Source organism: Triticum urartu, chromosome 2, assembly GCF_003073215.2.
Source record: "Triticum urartu cultivar G1812 chromosome 2, Tu2.1, whole genome shotgun sequence".
In the NCBI taxonomy this organism is placed as follows: Eukaryota; Viridiplantae; Streptophyta; class Magnoliopsida; order Poales; family Poaceae; genus Triticum; species Triticum urartu.
In genome coordinates, this window is record NC_053023.1 from 421,313,627 (window position 1) to 421,337,025 (window position 23,399).

Consider the following 23,399-nt stretch of genomic DNA (forward strand, 5'->3'; position numbering starts at 1 on the left):
AGCTTGCTCACTTTGTTAGCACCTTTTAGGATTGACAAAACCTTCTGGTTGCATCATACACAACTCTTCTTTAAGAAATCCATTAAGGAATACAGTTTTGACATCCATTTGCCAGATTTCATAAAATGCGGCAACTGCTAACATGATTCGGACAGACTTTTAAGCATCGATACGAGTGAGAAAATCTCATCGTAGTCAACACCTTGAACTTGTCGAAAACATTTTGCGACAATTCGAGCTTTGTAGATGGTAACACTACTATCAGCGTCTGTCTTCCTCTTGAAAATCCATTTATTCTTAATGACTCACCAATCGTCGGGCAAGTCAATCAAAGTCCATACTTTGTTCTCATACATGGATCCCATCTCAGATTTCATGGCCTCAAGCCATTTCAAGGAATCTGGGCTCATTATCGCTTCCTCATAGTTCGTAGGTTCGTCATGGTCTAGTAACATTACTTCCAGAAAGGATTACCGTACCACTCTGGTGCGGACCATACTCTGTTTCTCCTATGAGGTTCGGTAGTAACTTGATCTGAAGTTTCATGATCATCATCATTAGCTTCCTTAATAATTGGTGTAGAGATCACCGGAACTGATTTATGTGATGAACTACTTTGGAATTCGGGAGAAGGTACAATTACCTCATCAAGTTCTACATTCCTCCCACTCACTTCTTTCAAGAGAAACTCCTCTAGAAAGGATCCACTTTTAGCAACAAAGATCTTGCCTTTGGATCTGTGATAGAAGGTGTACCCAATAGTTTCCTTTGGGTATTCTATGAAGACACATTTCTCCGATTTGGGTTCGAGCTTATCAGGTTGAAACTTTTTCACATAAGCATCGCAACCCCAAACTTTAAGAAACGACAACTTAGGTTTGTACCCAAACCACAGTTCATATGGTGTCGTGTCAATGGATTTAGATGGTGCCCTATTTAACGTGAATGCAGCTGTCTCTAATGCATAACCCCAACATGATAGTGATAAATCGGTAAGAGATATCATAGATCCAACCATATCTAATAAAGTACGGTTATGACGTTTGGACACACCATTACGCTGTGGTGTTCCAGGTGGCATGAGTTGCGAAACTATTTCACATTATTTCAAATGAAGAACAAACTCGTAACTAAAATTTTCTTCTCCACGATCAGATCGTAGAAACTTTATTTTCTTGTTACGATGATTTTCCACTTCACTCTGAAATTCTTTGAACTTTTCAAATGTTTCAGACTTATGTTTCATCAAGTAGATATACCCATATCTGCTCAAATCATCCATGAAGGTCAGAAAATAACGATACTCGCCACGAGCCTTAGCACTCATCGGACCACATACATCAGTATGTATTATTTCCAATAAGTCAGTTGCTCGCTCCATTGTTCCGGAGAACAGAGTCTTAGTCATCTTGCCCATGAGGCATGGCTTGCAAGCATCAAGTGATTCATAATCAAGTGATTCCAAAAACCCATCTGCATGGATTTTCTTCATGCGCTTTACACCAATATGACCTAAATGGAAGTGCCACAAATAAGTTGCACTATCATTATTAACTTTGCATCTTTTGGCTTCAATATTATGAATATGTGTATCACAATGGTCGAGATTCAATAAACCATTCACCTTGGGTCTATGACCATTGAAGGTTTTATTCATGCAGACAGAACAACAATTATTCTCTGACTTTAATGAATAACCGTATAGCAATAAACATGATCAAATCATATTCATGCTTAACGCAAACACAAAATAACATTTATTTATGTTCAACACTAATCCCGAAAGTATAGGTAGTGTGCGATGATGATCATATCAATTTTGGAACCATTTCGAACACACATCGTCACTTCACCCTTAACTAGTCTCTGTTCATTCCGCAACTCCCGTTTCGAGTTACTAATCTTAGCAACTGCACTAGTATCAAATACTGAGGGGTTGCTATAAACACTAGTAAAGTACACATCAATAACATGTATATCAAATATACCTTTGTTCACTTTGCCATCCTTCTTATCCGCCAAATACTTGGGGCAGTTCTGCTTGCAGTGACCAGTCCCTTTGCAGTAGAAGCACTTAGTCTCAGGCTTAGGGTCTAGACTTGGGCTTCTTCACTTGAGCAGCAACTTGCTTGCCGTTCTTTTTGAAGTTCCCCTTCTTCCCTTTGCCCTTTTCTTGAAATTAGTGGTCTTGTGAACCATCAACACTTGATGCTTTTCTTGATTTCTACCTTCGTCGATTTCAGCATCACGAAGAGCTTGGGAATCATTTCCGTTATCCCTTGCATATTATAGTTCATCACGAAGTTCCAGTAACTTGGTGATAGTGACTAGAGAATTCTATCAATCACTATATTATCTCGAAGATTAACTCCCACTTGATTCAAGTGATTGTAGCACTCAGACATTCTGAGAACATGCTCACTAGCTGAGCTATTCTCCTCCATTTTGTAGGCAAAGTACTTGTCAAAGGTCTCATACCTTTTGACGTGGGCATGAGTCTGAAATACTAATTTCAACTCTTGGAACATCTTATATGCTCTGTGGCGTTCAAAACATTTTTGAAGTCCCGGTTCTAAGCCGTAAAGCATGGTGCACTAAACAATCAAGTAGTCATCATACCGAGTTTTGCCAAACGTTCATAACGTTTGCATATGCTCCTGCAATAGGTCCATCACCTAGCGGTGCATCAAGGACATAATTCTTCTGTGCAGCAATGAGGATAATCCTCAGATCACGGATCCAATCCGCATCAATGCTACTAACATCTTTCTATTTATTTTTCTCTAGAAACTTATCGAAAATAAATGGGGAAGCTATGTGCGAGCTATTGATCTACAACATAGATATGCAAATACTATCAGGACTAAGTTCATGATAAATTTAAGTTCAATTAATAATATTACTTAAGAAATCCCACTTAGATAGACATCCCTCTAATCATCTAAGTGATCACGTGATCCAAATCAACTAAACCATAACCGATCCTCACGTGAATTGGAGTAGTTTTCAATGGTGAACATCACTATGTTGATCATATCTACTATATGATTCACGCTCGACCTTTCGGACTCAGTGTTAGGCCATATTTGTATATGCTAGGCTCGTCAAGTTTAACCCGAGTATTCTGCATGTGTAAAACTGTCTTACACCCGTTGTAGATGAACATTGAGCTTATCACACCCGATCATCACATGGTGTCTCAGCACTATGAACTTTGGCAATGGTGCATACTCAGGGAGAACACTTTTACCTTGAAATTTAGTGAGAGATCATCTTATAATGTTACCGTCAAACAAAGCAGAATAAGATGCATAAAGGATAAACATCACATGCAATCAAAATATATGTCACATGATATGGCCATCATCATCTTGTGCTTTGGATCTCCATCTCCAGAGTATTGTCATGATCTTCATTGTTACTGGCATGACACCATGATCTCCATCATCTTGATCTCTATCAACATGTCATCACATGATCGTCTCACCAACTATTGCTCTTGCAACTATTGCTATCGCATAGCGATAAAGTAAAGCAATTATTTGGCACTTGCATCTTATGCAATAAAGAGACAACCATAAGGCTTCTGCCAGTTGCCGATAACTTCAACAAAACATGATCATCTTATACAATAACTTATATCTTATCATGTGTTGACCATATCACATCACAACATGCCCTGCAAAAACAAGTTAGACGTCCTCTACTTTGTTGTTGCAAGTTTTACGTGGCTGCTACGGGCTGAGCAAGAACCGTTCTTACCTATGCATCAAAACCACAATGATAGTTCGTCAAGTTAGTGATGTTTTAACCTTCGCAAGGACCGGGCGTAGCCACACTTGGTTCAACTAAAGTTGGAGAAACTGACACCCTCCAGCCACCTGTGTGCAAAGCACGTCGGTAGAACCGGTCTCGTGTAAGCGTACGCGTAATGTCGGTCCGGGCCGCTTCATCCAACAATACCGCCGAACCAAAGTATGACATGCTGGTAAGCAGTATGACTTGTATCGCCCACAACTCACTTGTGTTCTACTCGTGCATATAACATCTATGAAATACCCTGGCTCGGATGCCACTGTTGGGGAATGTAGTAATTTCAAAAAAAAATCCTACGCACACATAGGATCATGGTGATGCATACAAACAAGAGGGGAGGGTGTGTCTACGTACCCTCATAGACTGAATGCGGAAGCGTTAGCACAACGCAGTTGATGTAGTCGTACGTCTTCATGATCTGACCGATCCAAGTACCGAACGCATAGCACCTCCGAGTTCTGCACACGTTCAACTCGATGACGTCCCGCGAGCTCCGATCCAGCAAAGCTTCAGAGGAGAGTTTCATCAGCATGACAGCGTGGTGACGGTGATGATGATGCTACCGATGCAGGGCTTCGCCTAAGCACCGCTACCATATCATCGAGGTGGATTATGGTGGAGGGGGCACCGCACACGGCTAAGAGAGCAATGATCAATTGGTGTGTCTTTGGGGTGCCCCCTACCCCCGTATATAAAGGAGGGGAGGAGGAGAGGGCCGGCCAAGGGGAGAGGCACGCCCAAGGGGAGGCAATCCTACTCCAAGTAGGTTTGCCCCTCTTTCCTAGTCCTAGTAGGAAAGGGGAAGGAAAGGGAGAGGAGGAGATGGAAAGAAGGGGCCGACCCCCTTGCCCTAAACCAATTCGGTTTGGGCCTTGGGGTGGGGGGAGAGCCCCACACTCCCCTTGCTGCCCTCTATTTCCACTAAGGCCCATGTAGGCCCATTAAGCCCCCCGGCAGGTTCCGGTAACCCCCCGGTACTCCGGTATATGTCTGAAACCTTTCGGAACCTTTCTGGAGTCCGAACATAGTCGTCCAATATATCGATCTTTATGTCTCGACCATTTCGAGACTCCTCGTCATGTCCATGGTCATATCCGGGACTCCGAACTACCTTCGGTACATAAAAACACAAAAACTCATAATACCGATCATCACCGAACTTTAAGCGTGCGGACCCTACGGGTTCGAGAACTATGTAGACATGACCGAGCCACGTCTCCGATCAATAACCAATAGCGGAACCTGGATGCTCATATTGGCTCCCACATATTCTACAAAGATCTTTATCGGTCAAACCGCATAACAACATATGTTGTTCCTTTGTCATCGGTATGTTACTTGCCCGAGATTCGATCGTCGGTATCTCAATACCTAGTTCAGTCTCGTTACCGGCAAGTCTCTTAACTCGTTCCGTAATACATCAACCCGCAACTAACTCATTAGTTACAATGCTTGCAAGGCTTATAGTGATGTGCATTACCGAGTGGGCCCAGAGATACCTCTCCGACGATCGGAGTGACAAATCCTAATCTCGAAATACGCCAACTCAACAAGTACCTTCGGAGACACCTGCAGAGCACCTTTATAATCACCCTGTTACGTTGTGACGTTTGGTAGCACACAAAGTGTTCCTCCGGTAAACGGGAGTTGCATAATCTCATAGTCATAGGAACATGTATAAGTCATGAAGAAAGCAGTAGAAACAATCTAAACGATCATTGTGCTAAGCTAATGGAATGGGTCAAGTCAATCACATCATTCTCCTAATGATGTGATCCCGTTAATCAAATGACAACTCATGTCTATTTCTAGGAAACATAACCATCTTTTATCAACGAGCTAGTCAAGTAGAGGCATACTAGTGACACTCTGTTTGTCTATGTATTCACACATGTATCATGTTTCCGGTTAATACAACTCTAGCATGAATAATAAACATTTGTCATGATATAAGGAAATAAATAATAACTTTATTATTGCCTCTAAGGCATATTTCCTTCACTTGTGCCCTTGGCAGGGTCTTGTAGTAAGTCAGGCTTCTCAGCCTTTTTCCTTTGTAGTTGTCTGTACTCAGACAAGATGAGCTTCCGCTTGTGCTATTGCTTGTGTGACTTGAATACTGGGTCATGAGACCCATGTTTGTAATATCTGACTCTTCGGAATCTTATGAATAAATACTTGAGTTGTAGAGTCATGTTGTGTTGCCATGTTGTATTTGCACATATCGAGCATATTGTGTGTATGTTATTGAAATGCTTGGTATGTGTGGGATCTGACTATCTAGTTGTTTATCCTTGGTAGCCTCTCTTACCAGGAAATGTCTCCTAGTGCTTCCACTAAGCCATGGTAGCTTGCTACTACTCTGGAACACTTAGGCTGGCCGGCATGTGTCCTTCTTCGTTCCTGTGTCTGTCCCTTCGGGGAAATGTCACGTGGTGATCCTTTAAGTCCTGGTAGCTTGCTACGACATGGGATTCATTCATTGTTGATCGACACGTTCGTTGTTGTGTCATGTATGCCTGTCCCTGTAAGTTAGCACCACTTTGGGTCCACGACTAGCCATGTCAGCCCGGGTTCTTTGTCATATGGATGCTAGCGACACTATCATATACGTGAGCTAAAAGGCGCAAATGGTCACGGGCCTGGTAAGGCGACACCCGTCAGAATACCGTGCGTGAGGCTGCAAAGTGATATGAGGTGTTACATGCTAGATCGGTGTGGCATAGGATCAGAGTCCTGACAGCTTTGGTATCAGAGCCTGACTGCCTGTAGGATTACCAAGCCAAACTGGTCGAAGCTCAGTCTAGAAATGCTTTAGTTATATAAGGGAATTGATTGTGGAAGGGAACGTCAGGCTCTTTTTACTCCTTTACCTTATGCCCTTCTGATCTGAGTCAACCTCTTCTCTTCTACGGCGGTTAAGAACTAGGCTTCTCATCTTGCTATCAGGATCATGTGTTACTAATCCGTAGACTTATAGGATTGTTGGTTTCAAGCCTCAGTTCAGCTCCTACTACTTCCATGTGTTCATAGCTGGCTTCAGAACCTTGATATTGTGATGCTACGTGGTTATGCCACCATTTTGCAGGATGTCTCAAATCTTTTTGAGCATTTACAACCATTATGCTGTCCGAGTCATCCTAGGTTTCTAAATAGTCTGATGCATTTGCAAACCCCTTCTTTCCGTTCCCGATGTCCCTTTGGGCCAGATTAACCACACTAACTTATGTGTGGAGGTACTTCATTTCCTCGGTATATATGTTGGAGCTATTAGTATGACCCTAGGTGTCTTAGGGAGTCACCTAGTAATCTAGCCATGTTTCGTGTTCTCAGTGTGATGATTCTGGCCGTCATTCTCGAAAGCATCCCGTGATGCCATTTAATTAGTAGGCATTTCATTCCTGGGTTCTTAAACCCGAGATTCAACCTAAGCATCCATGTTGGTAGTGTTTGCTAGTTCCTTTACGATATTAGTAACCTTTGCGATAGTCCTCGAGGTCCGTGGTATACCATTCTTCCGAATACCATGAACCATTCTTGGCAGAAGTTCTTTTGAACAAAAATATCACAATAAGAGTGCTCTTGATGAGTTCTCCATTCTGCATTGTGAATCTGCCAGTCCTACCTTTTTGCATGGATTATCTGGAAGAAATGTGTTGAACTTGTTTGACATACTAAATCTATGCATCCGCAACTCAGAAAACCATGTGTTCCTTTGAGTTGTCTCTCTTTACTAACCTCTATCTATCAATTGATAGTCGGGACTAGTTGTGCATTCATGTTATCGATTCCTATTATTCTTGTGGTCCGTCAAGCCATTCTATTCTGGAATGACTAGGAGAAACAAACTCCAGCACCTCATCCATTTCTTGGAGTGGTCAAAGTAGTTGTATTCTGCAGATCAAAATGCCACTCCAGCTTTTGGTCTGTTCTACCTCGGAGTATTACCCAATTTATGTCAGGATTGTCATGAGAATTGCACCATCTCTCATGAATTCTTGATGTAATGATACTTCTTGCCATCATTTTTCATTCCTCGGTCCCGTTTTATCGCAACCGGAATGCCGACAAGTGAACCATGATGTGTGAACTCAATACTCCTAGCAACCGTGTTTCTTGGTAGTTAATGGACAATACTCTCACTCTTAGCATGCTGGTTATTGAATCATCATCCTAAGATTGATCATGCTACCTAGTCCTTATTTCTGGTGCACTCTTCGATCAATGAGTTAGGATTGTGTCAATCCCTTGCTCTTTTGATCACATCATCTTGCCTCGAAAGCAAGACTGCTCCCGAGCTTAATAACATTTCGGTGGTTCGTAATTTTCTGGCTATCTTCTCGGAAGTATCGCCATGTTGTCCCCTAACTGTTATGTTGAGCTCGTTATCAAGTTGGTTTCTTGTAACCACCCCTTCTCCAAGAATCTGGGTTGGATACCTTAAACTGGTTGGTTAAGCTGAACAACAACTTGGAGAGTCGGAAGATGAAAGCTTGTCCGACTTTTCATTTCTAAGGGATATCCTTGTGTGTGTGTGTGTGTTGAAGAGAGATGATATCTTCATCGATTGTTCCTCGTGATTGTTTGTTGAATCTATCGTCTTGTCCAAACCTTGATTTGAGTGTGGGCTATCGTCAAATCAAGTTAGAACCAACGATATTCGTAATGGTGTCTTACTCGTGGTTGTTCCTCGAGCATACACCATTACATCTTTTGGTCCGACCAATACTATAACATTGTTCACATAATGGTGGAATTCCAGTGATATGGGAAATTCTGATGAGTTGCTGTTGAGCCCATCGGCAGCATTTTGTCTCCTCCATGATTCATGTTGAACATCAACCTAGTGTTGGAAACTTTGTAAGCAACGTCGTGTTCCGTTCATGAAGCTTAAGCTTGGATGGAAGAAGTGACTTCCTCAAATTCATGTGCATTTGGTGCAAGTTGCCGCAGTGAGTTCAAGAAAGATTGTTTTTGTTTCCTCTGGTATCATCCCAAGTTAGTTATGCATGTGTGAATGTATTCTATGGTTTCGTAGATTAATTACTTCCACTCCATATGTATTCCCTAGCACACCAAACCACTAATTGATTTGCTCAAGGAAAAGGAGTCTGTTGTGTTAATTCTAGATCATGCACAAGACTCCGATATCCTCAACGATGGTTCCCAACCAGAAATCGGTAGTGTTTTGTTGTAAGACTACTATGTGGTCATGCTTGTCATGGACAGCGCGTTCACAGGTGTGTAGCAGAACCAGCTCATATTTTGGAGCTTGCTTCCGTAGTTCATCTCCCGAGAATCTCGCAACGTCATCTCATTGATATGTGTTGCAAACTTTCTTGTGCACACATGTTGAGTCTGAAGTATCCTGTTACTAACTAGATCTGAATCTCGGGCAGATATGATGGTTGGAACATTCCTTGCATTTGCATTTTGTGCCTAGCTTGCGCCCGTCTTTGTGCCATTTTACTGTTGGTTGCCTTCTTAGTAATTCTTGTTCAGGATCATCTTCAAAAGTGGTTCTACCATGGGTCCCATCCATTTTTGATGATAAGCAAAAATCATCCATTGCATTGTCTTCAACAAAGTAATCCACATCATCCATTCTAGTCTGAGTATGCCATCCTTTCAGACTTCTTCAAACGGTCGGTTGTGAATTGCCCTAGCCTGGTATAGGGAGTTTCAATGATCTCTATATCAAAATTAATTCTTTTTGCCAATTAAGAGAATAATTCTATGAGTCACCTTCCCTAAGGTGCCCCGTTGCGGAATCATGGCAGTTAACTCCTCACTACGTCATGATCGAGCGTGGAATTGTTTCCTACCGAGTTGAGACAACGCCATCTGTTTCCTTTCACCCCTGATGTGTGTCTTGTGTCTCGGCTGAAGAGACGTTCTTTTGTCTCATTCCATGAGTTGATCGTGTATCGCTTGATCTTCATGAAGACCGAATTATGTCAAGTTTCCTATCTTCCATCATCATAGTTGGATGAAGATCTCGAAAGCAAGGACATGAAGATCAATTTGAAGGAATGAATCAACATCTTCGAGAAGGGGGTTTGGATCAAGAAGATCGTGTTAGCTTTGTGTTCCCTCTGTATTCTTACCTCACGTCTAGAATCTCAGGACGAGATTCTTGTTTAGTGGGGGTGAGTTGTCACATCCCTAGCTTTACCTTGTACTAAGCTAGCACTATCTGTTGCATCATGTCTAACTTTAGCTGAAAGTTGAAATGGGGACTGATAAACCCTAGCAGCAAATGAAATAGAACTAGGGTCAAAGTAAATCTTTTCAGTCTACCCAAAATGGCCTTCAGAAAAGTTCATCAATTTTGGAATGGGTGAAAACTTCTCCCAAAAATGATGCACACATTTCTGGGACATTTCTGGATTTTGGAGTTAATTCATAAGTATTTGAATTTTGGACAATTAAATTCTATAAATATTTTTAAATGTCCAAATAATCTTGAAAGCATTTGAGGGCTATGGGAAATAATTTCCCAAGTGCCCACACATATTTTGAGCATTTTACAAAGTGGTTTGACATTTTTGCTAAATCAAAAACAAAGGCAAAAATAGAAAAACAGAAAATTAAATAGAAAGAGAAGGGAGAGAAAGTTACCTGGACCTACCTACTGTGCAGCCCACCTGTCCTGGCGCTGTAATGGCCCAGCCCACCTCCACCTCCCCTGTCGTCTTCCTCCCTAGGCCCGTAGGCAGAGCGCGTGCTCGCCGCGCTCGCACACGCGCCCGAGCAACCTCCTGCCTGGCTGCCTGCGTCCCCGATGCCCTGGACGCCTCCATGCGTCGCCACGCAGCCCCCGACCTCTCTCCCACTCTCCCGGTGCTTCTTCCCTCTCCCTTGTGCCCCCTTCGCGGCCACCCGAACGAGCTGGAGTGCGCCGACGAACACCACCGCGGCCAGCAGCATCCCCGCGCCCATCCAGCTAGCCCAAAAGTTCTGCCTTGGATCCGTGAAGCTCTACGCCGACGCGCGCGATGCCGGGTGCCCCGAAGCCACGCCACCACCGTACCGCCATCTTTGTCGCCATGGTCGGCGATCGCCGCTGCTCGATTCGCAGCAACGAGGACGTCCCCGAGCTTGCTGACCACCTCATCGTATTCTCTGTGAGCTCCTGTGCCCCCTTTCCTCTCTCTCCATCAATGGATATGGCTGCTAGCTTCGATCCCCGCCGTGCCCGAGCTCGTAGTCGCCCTACCATGTTGCTGCCGTGGCCACAGCTGCCGCCGTATCTTTTTGAGCCCCTTGTGTGATCCGACCAGGATAAGCATGGCCATGCGACAAGGATTATGGGATAGTCTGGTTTGTGGTCGGCATCACTAGAATGAGAAAGAGGTTGGGCTAGCACAAGGATGACATACTCGCCTTGAGCCCGACAACATATATCGTGTGGCAAAAGGAATGGAAGTATGATGTACAGGTTCACCTAACCATCTTCATAGTTTGCTTGGAGTTCGGCATGCCTTGCTAGGGGCCACTACCAACCATGTAGTTTGGAGGTGATCCGAACTGCGACCAAGCCGGCTTGAACCTAAGGGGTCGCGCGCTTAAGGGAAGGAACCTACTAGGTCGGATCCGAGGACACTGGTCGGATGTGATCTGAGCAGTATTCGGATTGTGGCCGAGTAGACTTATGAGCTTTAGAGTCCATGCGAGGCCCAAGTGTTGAGCCCATGATGGACGCCTATATAAAGTGGAGGTGTGGCACACTCATGCGATTGATCGCTTCAGTGCTGTCACTAGGGTTTGCATGTGTTGCAAATAGACACCTCCACTCAACGCCGGTTGTGTGATCGGACCTAGCAGTCTGTCGAACGGCGTTCCTACTACACGCACAGATAGCGCTAGAGGCGGTGCAATTACGCCGCTCTAGCGAACCTGTACGTGGGAACCGACGACCGGCTGTTCAAGGGAGATCGGACGACGAGGAGACGCGCTGCCCCAACTCTTCTTCCACTGCACGGCACTGCGCGTCTAGTGGTAACGAACTGTGATCCATCTCCCATAGCATGTTCTTGGTTGTTCTGCGCGTAGGAAAATTTTAATTTGCAGTCGATGCACCCTACCGGAGAACCCAACACCACCAGGCGCTTGCCGAGGGAAACGTAGGTCGTCGTGCGCCTGCCGAAGGCGAGCAGGAGCCGCGGCCGGAGGGGACGGAGCACGTGGTCTTCGACCCGCACTTCAAGCGCGGGTTCGGCCTCCCTAGGAGCCCCTTCTTACGCACCTTCCTGGAGTTCTTCGGGCTCCAGCCCCATCATCTTGGCGCGAACACCATCTTGCAGCTCTCCGGCTTCGTTACCCTGTGCAAGGGGTTCCTCGGGGTCGAGCCCTCGATCGACCTCTGGGTGCGCTTCCTCGTGTTGAAGAAGCAGGGCCCGAAGACCGGGAAGATGTCTAATAACCCACAAGTATAGGGGATCGCAACAGTTTTTGATAAGTAAGAGTGTCGAACCCAACAAGGAGCTAAAGGTAGAACAAATATTCCCTCAAGTTCTATCGACCACCGATACAACTCTATGCATGCTTGACGTTCGCTTTACCTAGAACAAGTATGAAACTAGAAGTACTTTGTAGGTGTTTTTGGTTAGGTTTGTAAGATAATAAAGAACAATTAAATAAAAAGTAGGGGCTGTTTAGATAAAGACACAACTAAGTTAGTTTTAGTAGAGAGCTTGTTGTTACGAGAAAGTTATTTGTCCCTAGGCAATCGATAACTGGACCGGTAATCATTATTGAAATTTTATTTGAGGGAGAGGCATAAGCCAATATACGTTCTCTACTTGGATCATATGCACTTATGATTGGAACTCTAGCAAGCATCCGCAACTACTAAATATCATTAAGGTAAAACCCAACCATAGCATTAAAGTATCAAGTCCTCTTTATCCCATACGCAAGCAACCTACTTACTCGGGTTGCAACACCCTATAGCGGGGATCCCTCACGCTTGCGCGACACGGAGATCACCATAGGACAGCACCAATAATAAAACATGCAACTAAAACCAATCACGATCATCAAATAACCCATAGGACAAAACGGATCTACTCAAACATCATAGGATAGCCATACATCATTGGGAAATAATATATAGCATTGAGCACCATGTTTAAGTAGAGATTACAGCGGGTAGGAAAGAGGTTACACCGCTGCATAGAGAGGGAGGAGTTGGTGATGATGGCGGTGAAGTTGTTGGTGAAGATTGCGATGATGATGATGGCCCACGGTGGCACTCCGGTGCCACCGGAAGCGAGGGGGTGAGAGACCCCCTCCTTCTTATTCTTCCATGACCTCCTCCCTAGATGGGAGAAGGGTTTCCCCTCTGGTCCTTGGTTTCCATGGCATGGGAGGGGCGAGAGCCCCTCTTAGATTGGATCTGTCTCTCTGTCTCTCTCTATTTCAGCGTTCTCAGATTCTACCCTTTCACCATTTCTTATATTCCTGGACATCCGTAACTCCGATTGGGCTAAAAATTTAACAAAATCTCTATCCGTATATTAGCTTTCTTGCGGCGAAAGAAGGGCATCAACCGCCTTACGGGGTGGCCACGAGGGTCAGGGGCGCGCCCAGGGGGGTGGAGCGCACCCCCCTGCCTCGTGCCTACCTCGGGCACCGTCTCGCGTGGATTTTTCTTCCCAAAAACCATATATATTCCAAAAAATATCTCCGTTAGTTTTTATCCAGTTTGGACTCCGTTTGATATGTATTTTCTGCGAAACAAAAAACATGCAACAAACAGGAACTGGCACTGGATCAATATGTTAGTCCCAAAAATAGTATAAAAAGTTGCCAAAAGTATATGAAAGTTGTAGAATATTGGCATGGAACAATCAAAAATAATAGATACGACGGAGACGTATCAGCATCCCCAAGCTTAATTCCTGCTCGTCCTCGAGTAGGTAAATGATAAAAAAGATAATTTTTGATGTGGAATGCTACCTAGCATAATCATGATCATGTATCTAATCATGGAATGAATATTAAGATACGAGTGATTCAATGCAATAATCTATCATTTGACATAAAAAATAATAATACTTCAAGCCTACTAATAAAGCAATCATGTCTTTTCAAAATAAGATGGCCAAAGAAAGTTATCCCTGCAAAATCATATAGTCTGGCTATGCTCCTTCTTCACCACACAAAATATTCAAATCATGCACAACCCCGATGACAAGCCAGCAATTGTTTCATACTTCTGACGTTCTCAAACCTTTTCAACTTTCACACAATACATGAGTGTGAGCCATGGATATAGCACTATGGGTGGAATAGAATATGATGGTGAAGGTTGTGTGGAGAAGACAAAAAGGAGAAGATAGTCTCACATCAACTAGGCGTATCAACGGGCTATGGAGATGCCCATCAATAGATATCAATGTGAGTGAGTAGGAATTGCCATGCAACGGATGCACTAGAGCTATAAGTGTGTGAAAGCTCAAACTAAAACTAAGTGGGTGTGCATCCAACTTGCTTGCTCATGAAGACCTCGGGCGTTTGAGGAAGCCCGTCATCGGAATATACAAGCCAAGTTCTATAATGAAAATTCCCACTAGTATATGAAAGTGATAACTCAAGAGACTCTCTATATGAAGAACATGGTGCTACTCTGAAGCACAAGTGTGGTAAAAGGATAGTAACATTGCCCCTTCTCTCTTTTTCTCTGATTTTTTTTCTTTTTTTCTTTTTTTGGTGGGCTGCTTTGGCCTCTTTTTTTTATTTGGGCTTCTTTGGCCTCTTTTATTTATTTTAAAGTCCCGAGTCTCATCCCGACTTGTGGGGGAATCATAGTCTCCATCATCCTTTCGTCACTGGGGCAATGCTTTAATAATGATGATCATCACACTTTTATTTACTTACAACTCAATATTACAACTCGATACTAGAACAAAGATATGACTCTATATGAATGCCTCTGGCGGTGTACCGGGATGTGCAATGATCTAGCGTAGCAATGACATCAAAAAACGGACAAGCCATGAAAACAACATGCTAGCTATCTTACGATCATGCAAAGCAATATGACAATGAATTCTCAAGTCATGTATATGATGATGATGGAAGTTGCATGGCAATATATCTCGGAATGGCTGAAATGCCATGATAGGTAGGTATGGTGGCGTTTTTGAGGAAGGTATATGGTGGGTTTATTGTACCGGCGAAAGTTGCGCGGTACTAGAGAGGCTAGCAATGGTGGAAGGGTGAGAGTGCCTATAATCCATGGACTCAACATTAGTCATAAAGAACTTACATACTTATTGCAAAAGTTTATTAGCCCTCAAAGCAAAGTACTACTACACATGCCCCTAGGGGGATAGATTGGTAGGAAAAGACCATCGCTCGTCCCCGACCGCCACTCATAAGGAAGACAATCAATAAATAAGTCATGCTCCGACTTCATCACATAACGGTTCACCATACGTGCATGCTACGGGAATCACAAACCTCAACACAAGTATTTCTACAATCCACAACTACCCACTAGCATGAATCTAATATCACCATCTTTATATCGCAAAACTATTGCAAGGAATCAAAGATATCATATTCAGTGATCTACAAGTTTTATGTAGGATTTTATGACTAACCATGTGAGTGACAAATTCCTGTCATCTCTCTAAATAGATATAAGTGAAGCAAGAGAGTTTAATTCTTTCTACAAAAGATATGCCCACGCTCTAACAAATATAAGTGAAGAAAAATAGCATTCTACAAATGGCGGTTCTCTAAGTGAAGAGAAACATGCAATCCAAACTTCAAATAATATAAGTGAAGCACATGAAGCATTCTATAAAGCCACACTCAAAATATTTAAGTGAAGTGCAATGAGTATTCTATAAATCAACCAAGGACTATCTCATACCAGCATGGTTCATAAAAGAAAAGTGAAAACTAAATGCAAAAGACGCTCCAGGATTGCACATATCGCATGAACGAAACGAATCTGAAAACGTACCAATACTTGTCAAAGAAAGAGGGGTTGCCTTCCGGGGCATCCCCAAGCTTAGACGCTTGATTCTCCTTAAATATTTACTTGGGGTGCCTTGGGAATCCCCAAGCTTGAGCTCTTGCCTCTCTTCCTTCTTCTCACATCGAGACCTTCTCGATCATCGAACACTTCATCCACACAAAACTTCGACAAAAAACTCGGTAAGATCCGTTAGTTAATAAAGCAAATCACTACTCTAAGTAGTGTTGAAAACCAATTCATATTTTGTTTTTTCATTGTCTATACTGTAGTATAACTTTTTCATGGCTTAATCCACTGATATGAATCGATAGTTTCATTAAAACAAGCAAACTATGCATCAAAAACAGAATCTATCTAAAATAGAACAGTCTGTAATAATCTGAACATTCACCATACTTATGATACTTGAAAAATTCTGCAAAAATTAGGAAAAATAAACAATTTGCAAAGAAAGACTGTGCAAATAGAATCAGAACCATTTGACATTCCAGTAAAAAATGAAAAATCGCGCACTACAGCCAAAGTTTCTGTCCTGCACCGTACAGACCAACAAGCATTGCAAATATCCTAAAGGCAAACCTTGGCACATCATTTTTACTAGCAAAAGGCCCGTGCGTTGCAACAGAAGAAAAAAATATAATCTTCAACGGCCATGACAACATTTTGCTGCATCACCGGTAACATTTTGACAAACATTTTGTTCAATTTCATTAATATTTTTTAGTACACGGACTTTTTTTAAAACATGATGAATATTTTTTGATTTCCCAAACATTTATTTTTAAAATTGAGAACATTTTTTGAAGCCACAAACATTTTATGAGTTATGGCAAATTTTATTTTAAAATTCTAAATTTTGTGGAACTTTTTTTGAAGTACCAAATTATTTAAAGGTGAAAAAAAGAAAAAAGAAAATAAAAATAAAAAAATAAAATTTGAAAACACGCCGCCCACACATGGGCCGGTTCAAACGGGCGGGCTGTGTCTTCTCCCAACGCGCAGAGCGAATTATAGGAGCTATGTGGGCTGGCCCAGGCGGGGGATTCCATTGTGTGAAACATTTGTTGACACTTATAAGTGGCATCGATGGGTAATATTTTGCAACTTTGGGGGTAATTTATGTGACATATCACAAGAAGCACTAAATGCCCAGGGGTGTAATGGGAGAAACATATGCTTAACATGGTCACAAGAAAGATTAGACACGTGGATAGATAGATGGAGTCAGTGGTGGTGGTGATAAAATCGAACGATGTGGGTTAGAATAATGGGGGTAAAACATCCTCATTACCTTGCTCCCCCTCTCCCATTTTTCTTCCTCCCACGGCCTCTCTTCCTCCTACTCTTGAAACCATCCAAAGGTTCCATACACTCCCACCTTCACCTTCACCTCCACCTCCGCCACTTGCATCTCCTCTCCATCCTATCCCGCTCTCGAGCCTCCATCTCCACATGTACTTGTTGCTTCGGATCCTCCTTGATCTAAAATAGCTGGGCCAACCTCCGTGCCACCAAAGACCCCTTGGTCCCTTCGTTCCTTCACATCCTGCAATCAATCATTGTCGCTCCAAAGTTTGGATCAATAAAAAGATTAACAATCATAACGAGTTACTAACATGCGAGCAGCAACCTAACTCACTGTGTGGATGTGGAAGCAACATTTATGTATGGTCGACTCTATCGTATGATAAAGGACCTAGGTTTCTTTAGGGGTAATAAGAAATAGGTATGCAGCTAGCAACAAATTGATCCCTCTGATGGACTCCTAAAAAAGCCGGGTGAGTCGGGGGAAACACATACTCACTAAGCCACAAATCCATGTTCGCTGCCTCCGTAGGACGCGTACCTTATCCCTTTCTCTGAGTAGTATGGGAATTAGGAATGTTTAAATCCTATATGCAACTTGGATTTGTGCAAAGGAGTTCGCTCGCCCACTTTATTTTTTTATAGTTTTGAAAATCTATTCGGAGGCCTAGTTGATTACTGAGATAAACACGAAGACACTCATTTGGCGGGGTCCTATTTGATGCCGGCATGCTCACGGAGCTGCGGCTTCGCTGAAGCGCTGCGAGCGACGACACCACACACGCCAGCCCACTTCAAGGAGCAACCGGTTTTGGAACCTCCTAGAAGGTTCCTTCAACCGCTTTTCTCCTGTTTATTCTTTTACTGCTTTTTCTGATTTTCTTTTCAATTTTTTTCTTTTCTTCTTTTTTTTCTTTTTCTGCTTATTTGTTTATTTTTTACATTTCTTTTTCCTGATTTTTTTCATAAATCCAAAATTATCAAAATTTGCTAAACATTCATAAAAATTTGGAATCCTATTTTTTGTTCATTTTCAAAAAAAAAATATTTTTTTTAAAAAAATCACGTTTCAGAAACGTTCATAATACATTAGTTTTTTAATTTGTATAAAAAATGTGCATCGTACATTTTAAAACATGTTCACTTTGTATAAAAAAATGTCTTAGTGTATAAAAATGCTCATTGTTCAAAGCAAATGTTCACGGTACATTAGATTCGATTTTTTCTAAAAATATTCATAATTGAAAAAATTTGTTTCGGAATTGAAATTTGTTCACAATTTCTTTGAAATTTCTTGTCCATGTTTCCAAGGTTTCTGAAATTTTGTTCACATTTTCAAAACTTGTTCACGTTTTAAAAGTTGTTCAGTGTTTTTTCCAATTTCATTCACTTTTTCATGTTTAATCACTTTCTCAGAAAAGCAATTGATTTTTGATCACTTTTTCAAAAAAGAAATTGATGTTTTCAATATTTTTTTAGAATTTCAAAACTTTATCACAATTTGAAACACTGTTTGCAATTTTTAGAATTTGTTTTTCCAATTTTCCAACAAATTGTTGAAAATTTTCGTTTTTTTAATCTGCCGCTGCATTTGGTTTATAAATGTTCGTGCTGTGTATTAATTGCTTATAGGAAGTAGCCCAAGTGGTAACCATCATTGTGTGTCCATCAAGGTGTTGTTAGGTCGATTCCTGATGGATCAGTTTTTTCTGGAATTTTTGGCTCGTAATGTGCCAGTGAATGGACCGGCCCATTAAAATTGTGCCCTGCGCTCTGGTTGTTGACGGGCCAGACATTTTTTGTGGTGAGCCAGAAGCTAACTCGACCCAGGCGAGTGCGAACGAATAGATCGACTTGTCAAAAAAAGCAAACGAACGAACAGGGACGACGTACGAAGCCTTTTTTTTACCAAAAAAAGTTGATAGCAAAAATGCCCGTTCGTTGCAACAGGTATAAAATAAATCTGAGTATTCATGTGATATTCGAGAGTGTACCTGTCATGGTGAATAATAAGATTTTCCAATTAATCGGTTGTAAGACTCGTAAGGATCCACTTTATGAAGATCTTATTGTATTCCAAAAACTCGTAATCTTTTCTCTCTACCAATATATCCCACTTCTTCAACTCTCTCTAAAGAAATTGAGTTATGTGTAATAAGTTGTTGTTATTTAACAACCCCGTGTAAAAATATTTTGAAAATCCAGTAGATTATCAGCTACTCCTTCAATGCGAAAGCAATTGTGCATCATGTAACAATTTCAAATAGATCATATATTAATTCCTATATCTCACAATCCCTTTTAACATTAATTCATATTTATACTTTCCCACTTCAAAAATATGATGGCCGGAAAGTGAAGTATTTAAAATGCTTGCCGCTCTTTGTTGATACGTCGATAGGAGCAACTCTTCACGCCAACAAGACCACTTCCCTGAACATTATCGTCGGGCCTTGATGGGGATCAGAATTAGGGTATGTAGAACTGCAGGATAGATGGTACAATGGAGGGTAGTCCTCTCCCTCCCAGCTGCCGTGCTGGGCGAAACAGGACGTGAGCAAGATGCATCGTTGTCGCACTCTCTCTATTCTTCATCCCTCCGCCACTCCACCCTATCTCACCCATGGCATCCTGATTTGAGGAATATCTTCATGGACAGCAAGCATCGGTAAGCTTCAAATATCTTCTCTCTAAAGAAAAATTTCTTTCTAATATTTACTGACCTATAATTATTATACCTTCTCCTCCCTAAAATAAATGTCTTAACTTTGTATTAACTATAATACAAAGTTGTACTAAAATTATGACACTTACTTTGAAAGAAGGGCGTATATATAATGTAACAACAAACAACTGCAAGTAATAATCTTTGCTCTTCCGGAAAATAAAAATTTGTAATTGATGCTAGCACGCATGGATTTTTTTTTCAAAACTATGACGCATTTCATAGCAAATTCGAAAACTATAGCAAAGAGTGGGGAAAAATCAAAACTAGCACTCTGTCGGCCACGCGTGGGCCAAAAAGGATGTTTTCGGCCTCCCTTTGGCCAAAATGGACTTTTCGGCCTTGCCTCGGCCGAAAAGTTGCGTACCTGGGCCAAAAAGACCTTTTTGGTCAGGAGTAGGCCGAAAAGTCCCTTGGGCCCACCTTTTCACGTTAATGGTTGACCGAAGTAGCATGGCTCCACTCTTCGGCTTACGTTAGGCCGAAGCGATTTTTTTTAAAAAATTGGGTATATAAATACTATGCAACCATTGCCCATTTTAGACATTGAAAAAATATATTTTTGCGCAACCCTTTCCCCTCAATATTTTCCCGCCAACTCTTTCCCGCCACCCGTTTCCCGCCAACCCCTTCCCGTCATATGTTCCTGCCACCTGTTTCCCGCCAACCCCTTCTCGCCATATGCTTCCACCAACCCTTTCCCGCCATACCACAGTATACCATTAAATAAATTCTTCATATTTAAAAAAATCATGTTTCTCAAAATCTTTTCACTTTTTTTAAATGTCTTAACAATTCAGAAAAACATTAACCGTATATCACAAAAATATTCAATGTGTCTTCGGAAAATTTTCAGCTTATACTACAAAAATGCTCAGTGTATATTTATAAATTGTTCATCACTTAAAAAATCAATAAATGTTTGGAATAAAATTGTGTTCATGTGTTCAATAATTTTTCACGTTTTAAAAGTTTGTTCATATTTCGGAAATTTCTATTTTAAATTGCTAAAGTAAAATTGTTCACCTTTTTTGAAAATGTTGACTTTTTATAAAGAAAGGGATCAGTTGTTGTACATTAGCCAGATGCTATCCTATTTGGCTTGTAACACATATACCCAGCGTGAGGTCAGGTTTTTGACTCCATCGCTTGCGCTTTTATCCCATTTTTTTAATATGAAGAATTTATTTAATGGTATACTATGGTATGGCGGGAAAGGGTTGGCGGAAATATATGGCGGGAAACGGGTGGCAGGAACATATGGCGGGAAGTGGTTGGCGGGAAACGGATGGCGAAAAAGAGTTGACGGAAAAATATTAAGGGGAAAGGGTTACGCGAAAATATATATTTCAGTGTCTAAGATGGACAATGGTTGCACAATATTTATATACCAAAATAAAAAAATCACTTCGGTCTAACGTAAGCCGAAGAGTGGAGCCATGCAACTTCGGTCAACCATTAACGTGAAAAAGTGGGCCCAAGGGACTTTTCGGTCTACTGCTGACCAAAAAGGACTTTTTGGCCTACTCCTGACCAAAAAGAACTTTTCAGCCTACTCCTGACCAAAAAGGTCTTTTCGGTCCAGGTACGCACCTTTTCGGCCAAGGCAAGGCCGAAAAGTCCATTTCCTCTAAAGGGAGGCCGAAAACACCCTTTTCGATCCACACGTGGCCGATGGGGTGCTACTTTTGATTTTTCTCTACTCTTTGCTATAGTTTCCGAATTTGCTATAAAATACGTCATAGTTTTGAAAAAAAAATCGCACGCATGCATCCTTCTAGCCGGTACAAGACCAATTCCATTTGGTTTCATTAAAGAAAAAAAGCACCGACCGGCCAGCGCCACTCCTTCTCATGCATCTGCCGATCTGCGTGCCTTATCCACATCGCCACTCCTCCTTCTCACTCAACGCTGCTCCTCCTCTTCTCCAGCCACTATCAAAGTATCACCCATTGCTGCTCCTCCTCCTCTTCTACATGTGTTGCGCCGATGGTGCACTTCACTCTCCTGGAGTGCGCGCGACCGTGGTGGCTGACCAGAGCCAGGGCAGTACCCTTTATCGACAAGGAACCCAGAGACGCCATGGAAGCTCCTCTGTCGTGGGTCTGATCTGGCCATCCCGCCCCAGTCGTCGGGCCGCTCCGGATCCGGCCAGCAGCCTCTTCTCCGACCCGATTCGGACGGCCCCGCACACAGCCTCCGCCACCAGCGGCATGTCCCCCCCATAGGTCCGGCCAATCACGCGCCGCTCACCCTCGCTTCGCCTCTGCTCGCGGCTCCAGTTGACCGCCTCGCCCCGGCCTGCTCCAGGCCACCAACCGGAGCCTGTCCACGAAGTCCAGCCGGCCCTCCTCCCAGGCGTGCTCCTCGGCCATTGCCGGGTGCTCCACCAGCAGCTTTGTGATGAGCACGTCGAACTGGCGGTGCACCCGGCGCAGCTTGGCCTGCACTCCCTGCAGGTCTAGCCACGACAGCGCCGACACGAGGTCGCTGATGTTGAACTGCCCCGTGCCGGTCAGGAGCGACACGGTCATCTCCTTGTAGCTACTGGACTCGTCCTCGTTCCTGACCGCAGCTCTTGGGCCGGTGGCCCCCCTCTCTTCCTCTCGCCAAGGCAACTACGACCACTCTATCTTAGGGAGATCGATGGGTTGGGTTTCTTCCGTTCCTTTTTCTTCTCTCCTTTCTCACTTGGGAGTTTATTCCTCCTCATTCCGTTTCCTTTTCTTTGCTTCCTCTTGCCCATTACAGAGGAAATTTTGTTCCTTTCCTTTCTCCTCAGAAGAAATTTGTTCCATTCCCTTCTCCTCTAGAGGAAATTCGTTTGGTTCCCTTTGCTGACTGGACAATAGGATTGCGGGTCGATTATCAGTAAAGTCAGGGTGTTTTCTGTAAAAGTGGATGACGAACCACCAGAAGCAGTAGCTGCTTTAGTATTAGGGAAAGATAATACAATGGAATTGTACAGGGGATAATTATTTTTATTGAAAAAATTTTGTAATAAAGATTCACAAAGTTTTCGTGAGCATGAACAAAGTTTAAGGCTAGCTCTCACTTCAACAATGCTTGTCTCTCTCATTTTCACTTTCTTTTTTGAAAAAGTTTTGGGTTCCCCTCTTTATTTTTGTTGTTTTTAAACTATATATTAAAGCACTCAACAGAAACAAATGACAAATGACTCTCTAAAACTTTCGGGTTGTCTCCCTGGCAGCGCTTTCTTTAAAGCCATTAAGCTAGGCATATAGTGCTCAAGTAGTGAATCCACCCGGATCCCAAGGTATATCAAAGCCAATTTTAATTAGCAATGATTTGTAATTTAGTAGTGAGCACAAAGCAACATATATCATGTAATGACGAAGTCTAACTCTCTTCCTGTGCATCGGCATGTCATAAAAGAACAATTCATGAACACATAGTAAAGGCCAATGCATAGTATAAACAGTTTCTTGCAATTTTATCGTGTGCGAAACATAGAGAGGTGGAGATATAGTTCCTCTCTCATAATAATTGCAAGTAGGATCAGCAAGCACATGCATATTATACTCATCAAAATCATCA

General features: G+C 42.5%; 1 pseudogene; it reads right to left on the reverse strand.

Moving 5' to 3' along the window:
• Nucleotides 1-21,897: 21,897 nt before the first annotated feature.
• On the reverse strand, nucleotides 21,898-22,375 carry LOC125536954 (annotated as a pseudogene).
• Nucleotides 22,376-23,399: the final 1,024 nt, after the last annotated feature.